Here is a 20,817-nt window from a genome sequence, read left to right as displayed (position 1 = left end):
CAAGAATTCACTAAACACTTCAAAATATCTAGAAGCAAACTTTTTCTTTAATGTTCCAAACACAAAGAAACGGCTAATGTCTGAGGTAAAGGACACCAGCTACCGCTCTCATCACTACACACATCTAACTGGTGTCACTCTGTGCTTGTTACATGTATGACGGCCATTTCAATTAAAAATAAAGAGACGTATTAATAAAGTGCGGACTTTAGTTCACCTGAACATAGCCTTCCTACAGAGCAGGGCATCTACCCTCAGACCCCCCAGACATGGTGGTGTATGCACACCGAGGTCACCGCAACAGCAATGTGTCCTAACTGGAAACAAATGAACTCCCCCAGCGGAAAGCCGTGGCATTGAGACCCTGCACATCAGCAGGAGCAGATCCTCAAGTTCAAAAGCCACTGGTCAGGCAGCACAAGACACCCCAGTGACAAAGAGAATATATTGTTGACACACTGTGGTGTAAAACAAGAAACTGAACAAGGAAAGCGCTCAGAGGAGTGGTTTCTTGGTCTTCTTCTATATCATGGTGTGATTAAAACACCAGGACCAAGGCAACATAAAAAGAAAGCATTTAACTGGGGGCCCAGGGTTCCAGGGGAGTAGAGTCCATGACCATCATGGCAGGGAGCATGGCAGCAGCCTTGATAGGAGATGTAGCAGAGAGTGCTATGTTTGTTCTACAAGTAAGAGGCAGAGAGAGCTATCTTGGAATGGGGTGAACTTTTGAAACCCCAAAGACTGACTCCAATCACTTATTTTCTCCCACTAGGCCGTGCCTCCTAGTCCTTTCCAAACAGTTCCACCCACTGAAGACCAAGCATTCAAACACATGAGCCTGTGGGGACCATTCTCATTCAAACCACCACACTCTACTTCTTAGAAGCAATGTTTGATATTCTAATCATGTAGTGTCAAGTATGTTCATTTATATGTATCAAATTTTATATAAAGGAAAAGTATGTGGGTGGGTAAGGCGGCTCAATGGGTAAAGATGCCTGCTGTCAAACTGATGACGTGAGCCTGACCCCCAGGAAGTGTACCCACTCCTCCAAGTTGTCCTCTGACCTTCACATGTGCACTAGGGCATGAATATGTACATGCACACACACATCCACGCACACAAAAGAAATACAGATGTAATAACAATAAGAAGTGGAAAAGGGCCGGGTGGTAGCAGCGGTGCATGTCTTTAATCCCAGCACTCGGGAGGCAGAGGCAGGCGGGTCTTTGTGAGTTCGAGGCCAGCCTGGTCTACAGAGTGAGATCCAGGACAGGCACCAAAACTACATGAAGAAACCCTGTCTTGAAAAACCAAAAAAAAAAAAAAAAGTAGAAAAGTATATTAAAAAGGCTATAAAATGCTATGTGAATTGAGCAAGTTCTGTGATCCTACTGTGCATTAAAAACTAACCTAGTGTCCTACCCAGCTGTAAAGTTTATGAACTACAACAGCCAGCATCGGTAAGATGCCCCCCTAGGGTACAATAGTGGCACTTATCTCTTAGGAGTAACTAACAGGCATCAGTCCTACTCAATAGTCAGGAATCATGCCTAGTACTATAAATGCAGCCAACTACTCTTGCTGGTGAGGCCATGGACCCTAGAGGGGAATCTACTCAACCGCCCTTTCTTAAACCAGTGTAATTCCCAACTGTGTTCTAAATTCTGATCCTGACACTCACAGACAAGTGCAGCTCTCACCCCTCATCAAGGAAGATTCTTCTGGCAGCATATGGAGACAATTACAGATATCCACAAGTAGTCAGAAAACAGATAACAACTGATTCTGAGATGCCCAAATCCAACCGATACACCCATAACACGACCCCTACATCCAAGGCTCAGGGAACATCATAGAAACGGAAGATAGAAAGACTGTAAGAGCAAGAGGCCCAGGACACCTGCTGTGAATAGTGTCTACTACATACATATGAGAGGGAGGCTACACCCATGATATATAACAAGATATGGTTGACTAAACAAGACCGGCACAGTGACAACACTAGTCGACATACACACGTGGATAGGGAATCTCACAAGGCTCTACCCACGGATGAAGAGCTGCAGGCAAGTGATGGCTGCTGGGAGAGGGAGACTCAATCATCTCCTTGATAGATTACCAATCCCTAAATACAGACACAGATGGCAACACTAAGAGTCAGCAGGTTTTACACACACACACACACACACACACACACACACACACACACACACACACACAAAGTGGTCATGAATTTGAGACTGGGGGGCAAGGAATTGGGAAGGAGTAAAGGAAGAGATGAAAATGATATAAGCATAATGTTCATGTATGAAATTCTCAAAAACAAAATCTAAACTGACCCAGGACTGACTGAGGGTGAAGCTCACTGATAAAGTATTTGTCTACTGGGCATGAGGCCTTGAGCTCAATTTCCCGTACCATAAATGAATGAATATATTTTAAAAAGGCATGGACTGGAAAGATGGACCTCAATTCACATGACTGTATGAGAACAAGGGTAGAGGTGGATTGGGGAAGCAGAGCCACACAGATCTAGTAATGAAGATGAAGGCCCATTCAATTTTATTTCAAGTATTGGGTTTCTTCCTCTTTTCTGTTGTTTTTAGATTTATTTTTACTTTATGTGTGTGTTTTGCCTGAATGTATGTAAGTGTACCATGTGTGTGCCTGGTGCCCATGGAGGTCAGAAGAGGGCACTGGATCCCCTGGAACTGGAGTAAACTGATGGTTGTGGATCCACCGGGAAACTAACCCAGGTCCTTTGGAAGAACAGAAAGTACTTTTAACCACTAGACATCTCTTCAGCAACTCTTTCTCTTTTTTAAAAGACAATGTGAATAAAATCACAGTCAACTTAACTCATTGCAAAGGGAATAACTGGAATACATTGCAAAACAGTGAGTGGAGGGACCAGAACAATATTCTGCCCCATCTTCCCGTTGGCTGAGCTGGTAGTGAAGCAGATGATGCATCCTGTCCAGATGACAAGGCTGCTTTCATAGCAACAGCCTCTTGCTGCCAAGTGAACACTCTCTTCAGATGAATAATACACATACTTACATTTTGAGCTATAATTAAACCCACTATGAATAGAGGAGTTTACCAGGAAGAAAAGCTCAAGGAGAGTAAATTATAGGTTATAGTTACAACATTATCTCAAGGCAGATGAAGAAGTCGGTTAAAAAATACACAGCTATGAAACTATGAACAAATACCTTCTTCAAATGTGAAGACATAATTTCCAGGAATCACTTTGAGGAGTTTTAAGATGATCTTCCAGGAACGGAGACCACGGGTAGTTGTATAATTTTATAGGTCAAGTAAGTAGTCACCATACAGTGCTACCAACAGAGGACTCAGGAGTAGAAGACAGATGTGTTAGCAAGAAGGGCACTAACTGCAGACTAGTTAAACTCACTTTCTGTTCACAGGGTTCTCTTTGTCTTTCAATCAGAGATTCAGATTTTATTCAAGTCAGCTGTCTGTGCAGCTGAGGGTGGATTAAAATCAACACAGCTGATGTTATCACTTGGGGTTGCTTTATCTGGTCAAGGTGTGTCTTTGAAAGAAATGCTTAGGGGGTAGCAACAGTCTGAAAAACAGACTTGTGTTTTCCGAGGCACACAAACCTCATTTGCCTGCTCAGTACACAGGCTGTGTCTCAGCTGTCCACTCCCCTTGCCCCTTTAGGACGCATGCTTGCACTATTTGCAATCTTACAGTCAGGAAAGTGGCGCCAGAGCTACATAGGCCTCACTCCTGTTTGGCATGCTGCAGGTGAGAACCCCTTGGAGTGAAACAAATTCTTGAAGTGTGCTATATTCTACAGCAGCCACGCGCTACTGAGTGATTCCAATGTGATTAGGGCCAAGGGACATATGCTGTAAATGCAAAGGGAAGTATATATTATTAATACATGTAATCTAGGACAGCGGTTCTCAACCTTCCTAATGCTGCAACCCTTTAACACAGTTCCTCATGTTGTGCTGACCTCAACCATAAGATTATTTTCATTGCTACTTCACAACTGTAATTTTGCTACTGTTATGAATTGTAATTAAATATCTTTGTTTTCTGGTGGTCTTAGGCGACCCTTGTGAAGGGGTTGTTTGACCCCCAAAGGAGTTGTGACCACAGGTTGAGAACTGCTGATCTAAGATAATAATAATTACATGCTCAAATGGTAATATTTGGAATATGCTGGGCCAAATACATCATAAAGAATTTGCGTGGTTTTAAAGCTCACAGTATAGTTCTGTTGTACAGTGCTGCTCTGGGGGAGCTGTCCAGGAAAACGTGTATGAGAACCTGGTCTGTCTCAGCTTCTCCATATTCGACTCAGCAGCCACTAGCCACATGTGGCCATTAAACACGGAGTGAGCGAGGCTGTGGGAGCAGAACTGGAATTACGATCTCATTTGGTCAGAAGGAATTTAAATCTAAATAACTCCATGTGACCAGCAGCGACTATATTGGAGAGCAAGCATTCAGAGCATGGGCCAGCCCAGAACAGCCAAAGTGGTTCTGAGTGTCACGGACTGTTTGCTCTGTACAAAACAGAAGGGTCTGTGTATGCCTCACGAAGACTGCAGATGTGAGAAGCCATACTGGTGACTGGCTTGTAATTTTAGTGGTCACTCTTCCCTAAGGTTGGCAGATCAAAGCTTGCTGGTAGAGGACATTTGGAATACTGAGCTGTGGGAAAGCATACGAAAGGCTCTCCCTCAGACTTGCTCATCTGAACTGTGGCTGGCCCTGCCAGTGCTCAGACAATGAGTGAACGTGCAGACTGCCTATGTCCTAGCTTCCTGATCTGCACAACTGGCTAATAATGACACTAACCTCATTGAGCAGCTGAATTTTGCTCTAAGCTTGGGACACACAGTCTGTAAGAGTCCAGCTGGGAAGTAAACAAATGTCAGCTGCTATTGTGGTGGTTGTTGAGCATGGTGGACAGCATACACACTCACAAACACACTCAAAGATTCATTAGCTACAGCTTATAGGAAGGGTTTCAGGACCACACTGTCAGGACACAAAGGTTATAAAGAGTTGAGTGTTTGAAAAGCGGTAACAAAGATGACCGCAATGCTCTTGTGACCCCATCACTGAAGATGACTGTGATGCTCTTGTGACCCCATCACTGATACACATCTAGGTGTACAGAACTTGCGAAGTCATTAGAGTGTACAACAGCTTGACTCTTGGGAGATCTGACGTGTCAGTAAACACAGTTTAACATCAGGATTTGCATGCATGGAGTCAGCAATGTTCCCCAAGTCTTTAGACAATTCAAAGCATGTTATACAGCAAGTGAGAATGCCAGTGCATGTGTGACTAACCAGGTAAGTGACTCGTCTGGCTGTTCCCAGTCATCTCTTGTTGCTCCCACATACTGGTGACAAGAACCCCTTAGATACCAGAATTGGTGGATAATCAGGTCCTGTGTATGATAAATGGCTCGGCATTCTTACTAAAGCTACGAACATCTCCCTGTGTACTTTACATCCTCTCTAGATTACTTATAACACCTAGCACAGTGCACATGCTAGCAAACAGTGTACTGAATGTTTAGGGAATGTTGATGGGAAAATGATTCCTTTCCCCTTTTGATTTTTGTGGTTTTGGGGATCGAACCCAGGACCTCACATGAACTATGCAAGTGTTCTACCACTAAGCTACAGCCTCATCCTTTCAAGTTACACTCTGCAGGTCACATTCACTTATGAACACAAACAGAAGCCAAAAGAAAGAAACAAATCTAACTCTCTGTGTGTGTGTGTGTGTGTGTACATGTGTATGTGTGCATATGTGTATTTGTGTTATTAAAATAAAGTATAAAAGCTTTGGGAAGCATCTGCTTCAACAGAAGCAGCTTAGAATAGAACTTGGAGTCTATAACGCTGGGCAATCAGAGGATTTAAAACACAGAACTAGAGTCCTTTTAAAACTTCAGTTACCCGAAACGACTGACAATGAGTGCCTGGATTGCTTTTCAGCCGTTCCTCCTGTGCCGGTGAGTGTCTCCTCAATGTGACATAAGTTCAGGTCATTTGGAAAGCGGGGCCCTCAACTGTGAATACACCTCCACCAGACTGGCCTGTGGGCATGTCTGTCAGTCATTTCCCTGATCAATGATTGATGTGGGAGGGCCCAGGTCACTGTGGGCAGTGCCACCTCTGGGCAGGTGTTTCTGAGTTGTACAAGAAATCAGGCTGAGCAAGCCATGGGGAACAACCCAGTAAGCAGCAGCCTTCCATGGCCTCTGCTTCAGTCCCTGCTCTGGGCCCCTGCCTTGGGTTCCTGCCCGACTTCCCTCAGTGATGGAGCAGCCTGAGAACTGTAAGATGAATAAACCCTTTTTGGTGTTCATCACAGCAATAGAAACCCTAACTAAGACACCCCCTCTTCATCACCCAGTATACCCTCTTCATCTCCTTCTAGAAAAATGGACCCAGCTCAGGAGCAATTCTCAGCATGTGCACAGGGAGTAGGGGATGGGTGGCGGTGGTGGTGGTGGCAGTGGTGGCGGTGGTGGTGGTGCATGGGAGGAATAATCAGATAAAACCAAAACTGCTTCTCCTGGGAATTGAACAAGTGCAGGGCTTTGCTCAAGGCCGTATTCCTGGAACGGAACCCAAGTCCTCTAACCCTATGGCAGAACCCCCAGTGTCCAGGCTTCTGCCATCCGATAAGAGAACCGAGTGGATACCCGCATGGCTGCCGCTGTTACGCTGGAGCACAGAACTCACGAGCGGCACCCACAGGTCTCGGAACCCGCCTTCAGTCCTGGGCGTTATGCACAGTAATGGACAGTCACTTCACTTTCAGATACCCTTCCTTACTCCGTTATCTTAGTCCATCGGGAACTCGATGCGCGTCATTGCTCTCCTTTCTCCCTTCTTCCTAACACACGCACGCACCTCTCACCCAACCCCTTTGCCCTTAACTCTATCCTATGTGAGAAACGGAAGGGCTCAGGGCACGGCAGCTTCTACAAACACTTTCTTATCTGGACTTAAGAACAATTTGGTTAGGTCTGCTAGCCAGCACAGCCAGAGCTGGACAGGAAGGCCTGGACCTTTCATGTGTCTTCTGATCTTATCAATGGTGGAAACAGGCTCTGGACAGGAGTGCATACTATTGCCAACCTCCCCTCCCCCTCTAGATGGCAATGGGGACTCTACCACTTAGCTATACCCCAAACCTCCCAAGTGTTGGGACTACAGGGCAAAACTACCACACAGTACCCTACACGGTTCTGAAACAGCTAAGCTGCTTCTCAAAAGAACCCTGAGTTCTCTAGCTCTTCTAGTGACAGATGATCAATAGCAACACTGTGGTGCCATAATAACACTCCATGGCAACACTCAGGTAAAGCCCCTCCATGGCGCCACCATAATAATGCTTGTGGTGCTATGGTAACACTCCATGGTGCCAGGGACAATGTTCTGTGGCACCATGGTAAAGCCCCATGTGTCGGGTTCCTCTCTATGCTGGTGAAGTCCCATGTGTCGGGTTCCTCTCTATGCTGGTGAAGCCCCATGTGTCGGGTTCCTCTCTATGCTGGTGAAGCCCCATGTGTCGGGTTCCTCTCTATGCTGGTAAAGCTCCACTAACTTTCCAACTGTAGCTGTATTTCTTTTAGCTAACACTGCAGCCCACAGGGTAGAAATCCCCTGGAAGAGTGCAGACAAGGCAGATCTTGGGAAGCAGTTCAAGATCCTCTGGATTGTTAAGGGCTGTGGCTTATGTAGTTGCCGGCGGCAGCTCAACCTGACTTAAAGGAGGGCAAATGCCTCCCATATACCCAAATGCACTTCTCCTGGCTGGAGATGCTTTCATTTCTTATGCAAGAAAATGGTAAGCAAAACATTTCTTGGTACAGAAAAGGCCTTTTATTCTTAAAATGCTGGCTGTGGTAGCCCACAACTGCATACTTTTCACCCCTTTGGTGATCCCGACATTGCCACGGGGCTCTAAAATCACTGTCACTATGCTTTCTTACTAGGGTCAATGTTAGGAGAGGAAGAGGACGGTAAGTCAGCCAAGAGACTAACAGTGGCTGGCACACATCGACCCTCCATGTGAGTCTGCTGGAGAATAAGGAACGTACACCTCAGCAAAACACTGGACTACCAGAACAACGCACAGGTAAAGAGATCATGCATTAGATTCCAAGCGGCAGGTTCTGAATCCCGGGACTGCTATAGCTCAGGGCAATTTATCTAACCACCTAGTGTCTCAGCCCCCTTATATCTGCCAGAGTGGCTCCATTTCAGTCACAGGGGCAGCAAGGCAGAAATATATGGAGTGCTCACAATAGTGCTGGCCTGCCGGAGTGGGCCACAGAGGCTGAAACTGGTACTATAATGGGTGACAAGAGGAACTAGCAGAGCTGAGTGGTTCAGAAGGCCACATCTCTCTTGACCCGGGGCAGGACATGGAAACCTATCGTTGACTATGGGGGTCCAGCCCCTCAAAGTCCCCTTCCAGGGTCCGGGAAGAATCTACAACCAGCTGATAATTAATCTTTGAAGAAAAGAAATGAATCTATGTACACGAAATTCCTCCTCAGTCCACACATTTTATTATTCTGTCAGTTCTCTCTCTACAAGCTTATACTCTGCTCTCATTTTTAGCTCCTTTCTTGCCCAATTTCTCTTTACATTTATCTGCTGTCCCCTCTGGGTTCAATCTTAATTCCTTCATCTAGTTCTGCCCCTTCTAGGTTCTCATCCCATATCAGCTCCTCTCCCATCTCTTTCTCTCTCGTCTTATTCTTCCTCATCTTGTTCTTCCCCATCTGGCTCTTCCTCATCTTCCATCTTGTTTCTCTAGTACTCTCTTCTAGCCCTTCAATCTAGTTCTTCCCCATCTCAGTTTTTCCCTCTCAAGTTCTTATTCATCTAGTTATTCCATTCTCTTTCCTCCCTACTGAAAATACCTGCCTTTCTTCCCCTGGGCACGTGGTTTCCTGCCTCCTCAGGACTCTTGTTTTATCTCTCACCTTGATATGTAAAAACCTCTTTTGTTTTCAGTCAAAGTGCTCTGGAGAACCACTAGGCCTCCTCAAGTCGAGGGGATGGTCTGAGCTTCATTATCACAGGAGACAAAGCTAGGTGTCTCCTGCCACTTTTCTAAACTCAGCAGGGCAGTTAGTAACTTAGCAGGTTCAGCAGGTCTGGGGAGATGAATTGTTTACCAATTGGTCTGGGCATGCAAGGATTTCATAGCAGAAGACAGCTGAAATATTAAAGGCTGGGTAATACCAAATATTCATAATAAATGGCTTTGCCTTTGACAGACCCTTGGCCGGTCATAGCTCAGTTTCAATACACAGCTGAATCTCTATGATATATTCTTGCGGCTCGCAAGAGAGACGGAACCTCTGTTTAAGGGTGCTGACCTCCCTCTCTGAGTCGCCTCTCAAACACCTGCCATATGGTGTCCTGCATGCTAAAGTCTCTGTCCCCTGGCCTCTTCTCCTAGCAAGTGCTTAGCTCACAAAAGTAATAAACCAATGATTGGTAATGCCAGTCTCTGTTGACCAATAACTTACTAGATCAAAAACCAGTCAGCATCCCCAAAGCAGAGCAAGCATCTCTAAAGCAGAGCTGACTTGGTACCCGGAAGCACCACGATACCAACAACAGCAGAGCAGTGACCGAGGGCTCAGGGTGTGGAGTTTGTTGGATGTACCGAGCCAGAACCGGCATTCTTCTGCTCTCTAGGTGACAGATGTGCAGGTGACTGTGTACATGAGAGGTGACAGCACCGACAGATTGGTCCGAAGTAGAGAACACAAAGTAAAATCGTATGATAAAAAGCACACCGTTGACTGAGCACTTCCTATGGCTCAGGTACTGTGCACTTCTTAGACCTCAGAGTCTCACTTTTTTATGTGCAAAAAAGAACACCGCTAAGGGAATCTTAAGAATCAGACTTTTAAATTTAATGTTTTAGATTCATGAATTAATTTTGTGTGTGGGTGCACATGTGCCATGGCCCACATGTGGAGGTCAGTTCTGTCCATCTGGGAGACATGATGAAACTCAGGTCACCATGCTTGGTGCATTTGAGTCACCCCACTGGTGCAGAACAGGGTATTTATATTTACAGAATCGAGTGCAGATTTGGGGAACAATTTGGTTCTCTAAAAGTAGCAACTTACTATTAAAGCATGTTCCTTCAAATTGCTGCTATTCAATATGGTATTTAAAATGAAGGGATAAAGTTATGCAGAGGCTTAGCAACAGTGACCCAGTAAATGTTAGAACTGATTCCAGTGGAAAAACATGCAAAAACTTTTGTGTCTGCCTGTCACTGATAGCAAGGCTCAGTGTGATAGCACACAGGAAAAGCAAGTCTACAACCAAAAATGAGCTGAATGTAGTTCTCTCCACATTATTGCTTAAGAGGCTAGAGCTGGCCCAAACAACTAACAAGTGCCCTAAAAGCACAGGAGAGAATCGTGGTCTGAAGAAACACATCTTCCCATCACCTAGACACTCAGCGATGCAGCTAACGACAACGACGGGACAGTAACTCAGCAATGCATTTCCCGATGGCCACTCCCACAAGGGACTGTGTGCATCACCTATCACGACAGCCCCCAAGGCTGTATTCTTACGGGAGTGTCCCACTTCTTCCTCCTGAAATCTACATATGCGGAAACCTGGCTTCCCAAAGCTTTTCAGTGCCTTTCATGAAATCAGAGTCTGTGCTTAAGAACAAACGAAACATCATACGTGCAGACCTCATTTCTTACCCACTCCTTCTGCACCCCACCAGCACGCCGGGAGGTGGTCTGTGTGTTTGGAGAGGACAGGCTGAAGGAGTGAAAACAGGGATGGATGCCTGTGGGAGCACCACCCAAGGGAATGGGCTTGGAGGAAACAGCGCGGAAGACTTCAGGGGAAAGGGAGGAGGGGCAGAGAAACAGAACACTAAACAGCTTTCTCGTTATTATCTCCCGGAATAAAATGAGCTATCCCGCACCTATCATTTGTGTCAGCGTTTCCACCCAGCTTCTCCTTTGGAGTCCCCAACACTCCTTGTTACACAGCCCTGCCTGAAGAGCGTGTTTTCCAAAGGAGAGGGAAGGCAAGGATGTGGGAACACAGCACTCCTCACAGCTCTCACAGGCTCTTCTGACAGCTGTTCCCGATGATGTCATAGGCTTATTCAACAGCTTAGCGGAGGACTGCCCATTACTTTCCGGCTTTCATGAGCAATTCTGCAGTCCGCTCTTGTAAAACACTTAGAGAAGTGACTTTTAGCACTCAGCTCGGTGATTTAGTATCCCCACAGTTCATTAGTCATGATATCGACATCAATTTTCTGTAGCGGCTATTAGCGCCTTTCAGACCTCAACCTTTGCCTTCCCTCTCTGTAAGCAATGCAAACAGATTTCACAGAAGGTCTGCTTTGAGAACCCCCCGCTCTGCAAGAGCCTCAACTCCTGTCAAGGTGGGCTGTCTCTGAGAGACTAAGAGGTTTGGGGGTAAGAAATAACTGCCCGTGTCCATCTCACACTGTGGGTTTGGGGCTGGGGTAGTGTGGGTTACTGGCCGCCAAGCAGGCTTAATCTACCCACTTCCCAGTTTGTATTAACCTCCAACAATAAAGTGCAGCTGAGGCTGTTAGAAGAAACAAATGGAGGGATGAATAATTAAAGGCACCTTCTCAGCCTCAGAAAGACCAACCCGACCACCAGGGGAGCTTTAATCTGTGACTGAACCTAGCAATTTAAAAGGCTAATTATACTCAGCACCAATGGAACAAATGCTAGGGATCCAGGTGGCCACTGCGCATGTACACTACAAAAAGCACCGTTTGGTAGAGCGCCAAGTGAGTCATTCAAAAGAAGGAGGGTAGTGTGACTCCTAGAAACACACCTCACTTCTCGAGATGGGCACTCCTGCTCCACACAGCTCCTGAGAGGCTGTTCGGTACAGGTGCAGGTGGACTGGCTAGAGCAGCCTTTCCCAGGCTAGAACTGAGACAAAGTGGGGAGGAAGCACACGACAGGGAGGCCTTGATTCTCTGTGTGTGCAGCCAGCTGGGCTTCTCTCTGCTTTGATGGATTTAATTTTCTGTTGGGGAGATCAATGCAAACCTGTGGTAATCCTGTGTTAAGATTACAAAACAGGCCAGGGGGTGGTGGGTGGCACACACCTTTAATCCCAGCACTCCAGAGACAGAACCAGGTGGATCTCTGAGAGTTTGAGGCCAGCCTGGGCTACAGAGTGAGATCCAGGACAGGCACCAAAACTACACAGAGAAACCCTGTCTCGAAACTCCCCCCCAAAATAAAAGATAGATAGATAGATAGATAGATAGATAGATAAAAAGATTACAAACCAGCATTGTCAGTACATGTTAAACGGCCATCATTACCCAGTGTCATTTCAAAGTCAGAGTACCCCACTTATCGGAAGAGCTGGGGACCTCCAGCCACTGTTTCAATCTCGTCACATGTATCTGTTTCTAGACTTTCAACAAAGAACAGGTTTCCCCTAAACCAAAGAGAAGTTTTCGTCATGAGAGGACATAAGACATGAATGTTTGTCTTTTTACACCAGGAAGTTCTTCTCTAATGGCTGCTAAACCGGAGAGTTCCCCTCTGACTGCTGCTCGGTGCCGCCTCACCAGTGCGCTGACGACAGGGGACGTTAGTGACGCCTGGGAAGTTAGGGAATACAAAGCCTTTTTCTGCACTGAGAAGTTTTACAGTTTTAAAATGAGGTTACAAAAATGCTTCCTAGTTGGGCAGTGGTGGCGCACGCCTTTATTCCCAGCACTCGGGAGGCAGAGGCAGGCGGATCTCTGTGAGTTCGAGGACAGCCTGGTCTACCAAGTGAGTCCAGGAAAGGCACAAAGCTACACAGAGAAACCCTGTCTCAAAAATAAATAAATAAATAAATAAATAAATAAATAAATAAATAAATAAATAAATAAATAAATGCTTCTTTTGGTTCTCTGGCTCTTTTCTGAATTTTGTGTAGCTAACTTGGAGGTTAACAGCTGGCAGGAGATGACAGACTGGCTCTGCCTGGCATAGCCTGCCTCATCTTTGCCACCTCCGCAGCTGTATGGTGACTAGAAACACCAGAATGAGGGGACATTCTGACTGAAGGTGTGAGTTCACGGGGAACCCACACTTGAGGTACCGGCCGAAGAGTGCTGAGCACACAGTGAATACGTGAGTAACCAAATTTTCTTTTCCTTTGGGGGATGTGCACCTTTAAAAGTCAAAATTCGATTTCAAAAGTCCTAGGTTCAAGGGCTGGGCTATAACAGCTGGGCTGGAATACAGTGGTGAGGCAGGGCCCTGGGTTTGATCCGCAGCAGCACAAGGAAAGTTTACAGAAACACTGCAAAGACAGGGTTCGTGAGCGCTTGGCTCCAATTCCTTCACCAGCAGCTTCTGTACTATGGTACTGCATCGCTAACTAACTGGAGCCCCCAGTTAATCGAGACTGCCTTTCTTTTTATCTCAGGTTCCTTTTCTGTTCCATGTCTCCACCTAGGACACCATGATGCACAAGGCAGTTGTCTGTCATAGTCTTTCCCCGATGTCCCCAAATCCGAGGAGGACATACAAAAACTTATGTTAACTTGTGGGTCAAGGCGAAGGGTCAAGGGTCATCTACTGGGGATGTCCTTGCTAGCAGAATCATACTGTGGTGCAGGCAGCAAGGCATTGTGACGAGGTAACTACGGAGACACAACCATGGCTTCTGTAGCTGACCTACTTGCAGCGTGACCCAGTGACTCATAACCCACGAGTGGCACGTCACTCACAAAAGTGTGGCCCCAGCCCGGCTTCCGTCTGACCTGGCCCCACCTCACACGTCTCGTAATGCGGACTAAGTTTAACATGAGTTCTGGAGGGAAACGTCAAGCCTAGCAGGAGGCACATTTCTTTAGAACTTAAGTTGAGAAATAGACGAATTAAGGAAAAGTTCTGCCTTATCTTTCAATTTTCCTACAGATCTGAAGTTATTAGGAAATGAAATGTTATTTTAAGAAGCTGATAATGAGAATTTCAATCTCTCTCTGGTTTCCTTTAATGGAAATACCTATATGTTCAGTTTCAATCATATATTTAATGTTTAAATGAACGTACATGCTTACCCATTTTTTTCTTTTTTTTTTTAAATTTTTTTCGAGACAGGGTTTCTCTATGTAGTTTTGGTTCCTGTCCTGGATCTCGCTCTGTAGATCAGGCTGGCCTCGAACTCACAGAGATCCACCTGGTTCTGTCTCTGGAGTGCTGGGATTAAAGGTGTGCGCCACCACCATCCAGCCCTTACCTATTTCTTTAGGTGGAGATTTCTTCCACATACTGTGAAATGTTTGACATTACTGACACCGTAGCTAACATTCAAACCTTCCTCCATGATATGTGAGTTCTTAAGAATTGTTGACATGCATGAAAACGGATACAGACTAGAACTGACCGGGGCCAGTGACATCTGTGACCAGGGCCATTGCTCAGGGGGTAAAAGTGCTGCCTGCCGAGACTGACGACTCATAGGGTGGGAGGAGAAGATTCCTGAAAAACGTAGTCCAGTCTCCATACATTCACTGTGGGATGTGCTCACACACACACTACACACAAGCACTCCAAACAAATAAAACTGTAAGACAAATTGCTAAACGGTCTTATTAAAAACCCTGAGCCAGATATTGGGGTGAAAGCTGAAAGATGTAAGAAGCAGAAAGAAGCCAGCCATGTTCTTACTGCTAGGAATTCCTCAGCCCAACATAAAACTGCACTCTAATGAATACAAGAATACATGTTGTATAATATATTATATACAGAATTCAAGGTTAGCTAAGGTCTTGATGGCAACCTTCCAGTGTCCGAGATCATGGAGTCTCAGGACTCAGAGGCCCGCCTCAAACACACCCCTCTCCTTATTTAGAGACAACGGCAGAGCCACGTCAGTCATGATTTTGTTTGAAGTAAATTGTCCACTGAGTGTTTATGCCAGAGGTAGCTAAGATTTGGTCAGTGGTCACTTCACAGTTTTTATTGCCCAGGCCACATGTGTCTAGATGTCCATTCCTGTAACCTTCTGTAACACCCGCACGCAATCAGCCAAGGTTAGCACAGTAGGTCCAATATAATTGCATTCCAGAGAGTTGCTAAAAATCCTCCTCAGTGTCCTCAAAGTCCCTTCTTTGCCTGTACACCATGTGACAGTATGTGCCTCTGAAGATCAGCCCAGAATGGAAAGTGGTGAGAATGAGGAGCTTTGGGAAACCTGAGAAAGGACAGGAGTGGGTCAGCAGCCAGTGTATGCCCTCCTGGGCCTCTGTCTTTCTCTTCCTCACGTCCTGGGAGAGGAAGGGATGAATAAGAAGGAAGGAAGGAAGGAAGGAAGGAAGGAAGGAAGGAAGGAAGGAAGGAAGGAAGGAAGGAAGGAAGGAAGGAAGGAAGGAGAAATAAACCCAGGAAGGAAGGGAGGGAGGGAGGGAGGAAGGAAACAAAGCAGGAGTAAAAACAGGAACACTAAAACGGAGCAGCACAGCTTTATAACTTTCTACTGAAATTTTAAATGCTGATGGAATGAAATTTTATCACCCACTCCAGTTCAAGCCTTGATGAACATGGACTCTACTTTGTTTAGATGCCATTTAAAGTATATATAAGGAAGAGTCACAATGACTATCTGAAGCTGGCAGGGCTGCAACAGAGAGAAGATAACATTCCCTCCAAGTGACCGATTATAGGATTCTTACTTAAGTTTGCCAGAACAGGGGGGCATCAGCTCCACAAACATTTATGCAAAGAATGCACCCAACTAGTAAAATGATGGCTTAAGTGATACAGAGATCACCACACATTTTTTGGGGGAGGAGGTGAGGGAAGAGTATGGGGGGGCTGCAAGACCTCATCCAATTGCTCTCCACTAAAGAGTTCCAACAGGGCTTTTCTCTCAAGCAAGTCACTGCCCACTGTCCCTGCAGAGTCCACCTCCCTGCCAGGAGAGCTCTGTTCACACAGGCAGTGGTCACTCTGCACCCACTGAGTGTGTGCACTTACACACTGCCTCCACTGGGTGAGGAGCCATTGTCATTCTCAGAAGGGCTCTTCACTAAGAGCTGGATCGTCACTAATTCAGAGTCAAGTCCACTGTAATTCTCTGGTTCTTTTTTTTTTTTTGGAGTGGGAGAGAAAGGGTGGATCAGAGTATAAGACATACAAACTGTCACAATTTTAACAACATGGAGTTATCTAACACACATTTATCAGATTTGACTTATATTTGAGTGCCAATCGATGCTTAATATACACAGTTTCTGTCCCCAAAGTGTGTTTCACAATTTGGTAACATGAAGAATTCCTCAAAGTGTGTGAAGTGAAAAAAGTGCACAGTGAATTTGGAGGAGAAAAGCAGTGGTGAGAGAGAGGTACGGAAAGAGCTGGGGGAGGGACAGAGTTGATCAAAACACATTATATTCATATGCAAAATTCTCAACAACTAAAAAACACATCTATTCTAAGCTCCTCCTATCAGTCAGGCACTGTTCCATGTGCTACAGACTTAGTGGTAAATACCTCCATGGTTTTATTAATGGAACATGTCTTCTAGAGAGCAGTAATGAACTCCGTGCATATGCACAAAGGTGTGTGTGAAGGAACGAGCGCATATATGTATGAATACACGTGTGCACACAGCTACAGAGATACAGTCTGCGGTGAAAGACACACGTGTGCACACAGCTACAGAGATACAGTCTGCGGTGAGAGAGAACAATGAATCAGAAAGGTGGTTATGGTAGTTATTAAAAAGTAGTTCTTAAACTAACCAGCTAAAATCCTCTACAACAGCCTATGTAAGAACGTTTAGGTATTAGTCTATGGAATTACTTCCATAAGTTGCACGTTTCCATTAAAAATGAATCATACAAAAGCTGCTAAAATCCTATCAGTCAGTACCTGACCCAGGGCTTTGCCTGTGAAATATTAAGAGCATCTCATGTATTCATGGCTGGCTAAAGGTTTTGCAAAACACCAAGGGAAATTTTGTCCTGATTCATGTAAGAATTCTTTCTATTTTAGGCTGACAATTTATTCACTGAAAACACAATTATACTGTTTATGACCAGAGTCTGTTAAGCACTCACAATGTAATTTTTAAAATGACAACTTGGTTAATGGTTACATCTCTTTAATTCGGTGGGATAATGTAAAAACACAGACAAGAGAATTTTCTTTTTTAATAAAAAGGACAATAAGGACTTTAACTAAAGCTTGTAGAGTGAAATCACCATGAGCACCAGGCCGTCAGCATGATGCTCCATCCTAGTCTGACCATGCCTCTGAGGTCTGGATGCTGAGGGCAGCAGCAGCTCCCAGGACATTTATAATACACAGGATGGGAATAACAGCTTACTAAACACAATACAGTAAAAACGAAAGCAAATCATTTGGATTTGTTAAATTTACATTATGGGTCACTAATGAGTGGTGTTTGACTGCCTATCCCATAAATTTTAGAACATCTAGTATAATAATTATGCTCAGTGTCTGTGCCAACAGAGCCGACACTATAAAGAAGATACTCAGGCTGTCACGACAGAAACGACTTCAAAAACTACAGAGAAACAGATGACAGTTTCCCTGTTTGGATGACTGAAGGGCAAACCAATATTGATAAAAGATTAGATTAAAGGAACATCAATCTACCTGGTCCCAAAGCAATGCAGAAAACAGTGTGGAGAGGGAACAGGCAGATGTGTTTCCTACATTAACTAACCCAAACTCCCTGTACTGAGTGTAAGAAGGAATCTTAGGGACTTTCCTGCTCTCCGTGGATTGGTTCGACTCAGTTTCTAAACCCCAGCATGTGACCAGTGACTTCTCTCATTTTACTCTAGAAGCAGAGGACAGGTCAACCTGGACAAAAAGAGGACATGCTTTTAAGGCCGCCATGTCAAAGGTCTCACCTTGGTATAGACCCATTAGAAATTCCAGGTTCACTCTGACTCTGTATGCAGGTAGGCCTACTGGTCATTATGGTGCCAGCAATAGGTAAGGACCTGCTTTTCGAGTTATAAAACTATGATATACTTGTATATTTCTCTTAGAATAACCAGAAACCAGGTAGAAATGTTACAGTGCAATTCCCAACTATGCTAGAAAAGATGAATCAGATAACAATGTGTTCTTCTGTTTGTTGTAACGGGCCCATCTGCCAAGTAGAGAAGGCCTGCGAATTTAATCTGCAGATTCATTTCACCAGTTTCAAAGGAGTCTCTTACTGGTCCTACTGTAAAGTCCAGCAAAGACCAGTGGAGATATACTTCCCTTCCACAGCTGACCCCACTTGAAATATCATCTCTGCAAACATGCATCCGCTGTGCTAGGCTGCACGACCCCATGTGTCTAGTCTCCATCTAGTCTCAGCACACTGATTAGAAGTCAAGAAATGCACTTCATTCTTCTTACCATGCAGAGTGAACAACACAGCTGTGAACACAGGTTGTGAAAAATCCAGGAGAGGAGAGGCCACCAAGAGGAGAACGGGATACTATTTTGGAGAATGTTACTCAAAGACCTCAAGCAGAAAATGGGTTTAGAGCAGTGGTCCTCAACTCTGGTGGAGTCAGACCCTTTCACAGGGGTTGTCTAAGACCACTGGAAAACACGGGCACTTACATTCTGATTCACAGCAGTAGCGAAATTACAGTTGTGAAGTAGCAATGAAATAATTTTATGGTCGAGGGTCACGGCAACATGCAGAACTGTGTTAAAGGGTCGCAGCGTTAGGGAGACTGAGAACACTGTTCTAGAGGCACAAGCACAGGACGTGTGCTAAGTACCTGAACGGAAGCACCTGGATGGGACTGTCAAATTAGACAAAATCTCTGGAGTCATAAAAACACCAAGGGTAAGTATGATCAAATTACTTCCTAGACATGCATGACATATCATGAAATCCATTATTCTGTGTAATTAATGCATGCTAAAAATATATAAATATCAAGAATGCTTGATAGGCACAGGCTTTCATTATTTCAGGTGAGCAGGCTGCTCTGATTATAAACTAGAGAAAAATGATGGAGTCAAAGAAAACTGTCAGAAGACTGCTCCTAGGAAAGGGTCTAAGGAAGAGAACAGCACACGCGGACCAGACACTGAGCAGTGTGCTCAGGCTCCACTCTGGAAGCCACTGGTGACTGGGAGCATGGGAGAGATCCTGAGAGAGAGGTGCACTGGGGAGAGGGGACTGTGCATCACTGCTTTCCTCAGGCTGACAGAGCACCCAGGAGCATGAAAACAGAATGTCCTGCTGGGCCTGGGAAGCACACACGTGACCACAGCACACAGGAAGCTAAAGCCTGGTTGCCATGCCTTGAAGCCAGCCTGGGCTGCACAGTGCGTTCCAGGCCAGACTCTAACAGAGTGACACCCTGGGTCAGAAGAAAAACAAAAAGCAAGTCCCACCCCCACCCCTACCCCCGCCCCACATCTCAGCAAAATAATCCTCTGCCCCTCCTCAGGTAAACACAAAGGTGGAGTTTGAAACTGTGTCAATGGTGGCATACACAATAATGATGCCAATCAGAACTGCGGGCATGACATCTAGAAACAGGGTCTGGAGACTTCTGCACCCACCATCCCCACCTGAACTATCATGTGTAGCCTACAAAGGCCACCCCTGCTCTTAGGCAACATTGAAACACATGAAAGACACCGTTTTATCCCACAGGTCTAGGAACATTTACACAATTGGGGAGTTGTTCAGAGCACTAGGTCCTTGTCAGGAAGGAAGGAGTACAGTACAGTTCCCATAGACCAGATACACCCTTGCCTTAGAAGTTCCATTTGGTAAAGGTCTGAACTACAACCCAATAGGGCGCAGAAACTTGTCCACCGGAAGAACCAGGCACATGCCAGGGCCTGGGGATAGGCAGTTGTCAGACAAAGCCACGCCTCGGGCAGAGTCTGAGAGCTCTGAGCAGGCAGAGCAGACAGCAGCAAGTGCTGTCCCCGGGGGGTGGGTGGGGGGGAGCTACCTAGGATCAGAGAGCAGAGGGAAAGGCAGGAAAGGAAAGCCTTGACAAGCTAGGGTCAGCGGGGGGCAGGTGGGGACAAGTGTCTTTTGGAAAACTCAAACCACCCTGTCATGGGGTGACATGGAGCGGTTGGGGGTGGGGGACATCACGACAGTCCTTGCCAAGCGGTGTGAGGGTGGATGCATCCTCAGGACAAAGGAACCTCTGACAAGTTGTAGAAAGAGTGACAAACTGCAACAGGTATCTGTTTTTAAAAGGTCACTCGAATAGCAGGGGAAGGCTGATATTAGGACACTGGACCAGTGAGGAGGCCTTTAGTAATTACAGTAGGAGATGATGCTGGTGCTGTGTGTGCTGCCCACCCGTCACACCAGCACCTCAGGCCGGCAGAAGGACAAGTTCCAGGCTTTTCCTGGTGAAAGTCTGTTCTAGAGGAAGGGCCTTGCCATCTTTATGGTTTCCCCACCCCAGGGGTCATCTAGGCTTAGAAACCTAAAGCAACCCTCAGTGGTCCCAGCAGCTGCTCTGTGGCTGACTCTACCCCAGGAAAGACTATGGGAAGAGTGAGGGCTCTTCTTCTAGCCAGCACACCATCCTGTTCCTTCCTTCTGCTCCCTTTACACCCCCTCCCCTGCACAGTGGTCCAGCACATACTGATCTTACAGGTGTTGATGGTTTGTCCTCAACCTGTAAGACACAGAGGTGTGTGGAGATGCTTTAAAATAGCTGCTGTATGTGGACTTTCAACAAGGCTTGTTGCCCTGGTGTTA

At 45.7% G+C, this 20,817-nt stretch overlaps 1 protein-coding gene and 1 long non-coding RNA gene across 4 annotated transcripts in view; one reads left to right on the top strand and one right to left on the bottom strand.

Annotated features, from left to right (window-relative positions):
* Ube2e2 (ubiquitin conjugating enzyme E2 E2) overlaps nt 1-20,817 on the bottom strand; it is a 309,277-nt gene that overhangs the window by 77,609 nt on the left and 210,851 nt on the right. The gene's annotated exons all lie outside the window — the stretch shown is intronic.
* Nucleotides 8,008-11,002, top strand: LOC143267264 (uncharacterized). Its single transcript, XR_013042222.1, has 3 exons — nt 8,008-8,161; nt 9,742-9,870; nt 10,802-11,002. It is a non-coding gene; the product is annotated as an uncharacterized LOC143267264 (long non-coding RNA).

The sequence above is a fragment of the Peromyscus maniculatus genome, chromosome 9 (genome assembly GCF_049852395.1).
Source record: "Peromyscus maniculatus bairdii isolate BWxNUB_F1_BW_parent chromosome 9, HU_Pman_BW_mat_3.1, whole genome shotgun sequence".
Lineage (NCBI taxonomy): Eukaryota > Metazoa > Chordata > Mammalia > Rodentia > Cricetidae > Peromyscus > Peromyscus maniculatus.
This window is presented reverse-complemented; position numbering and strand designations above follow the sequence as displayed.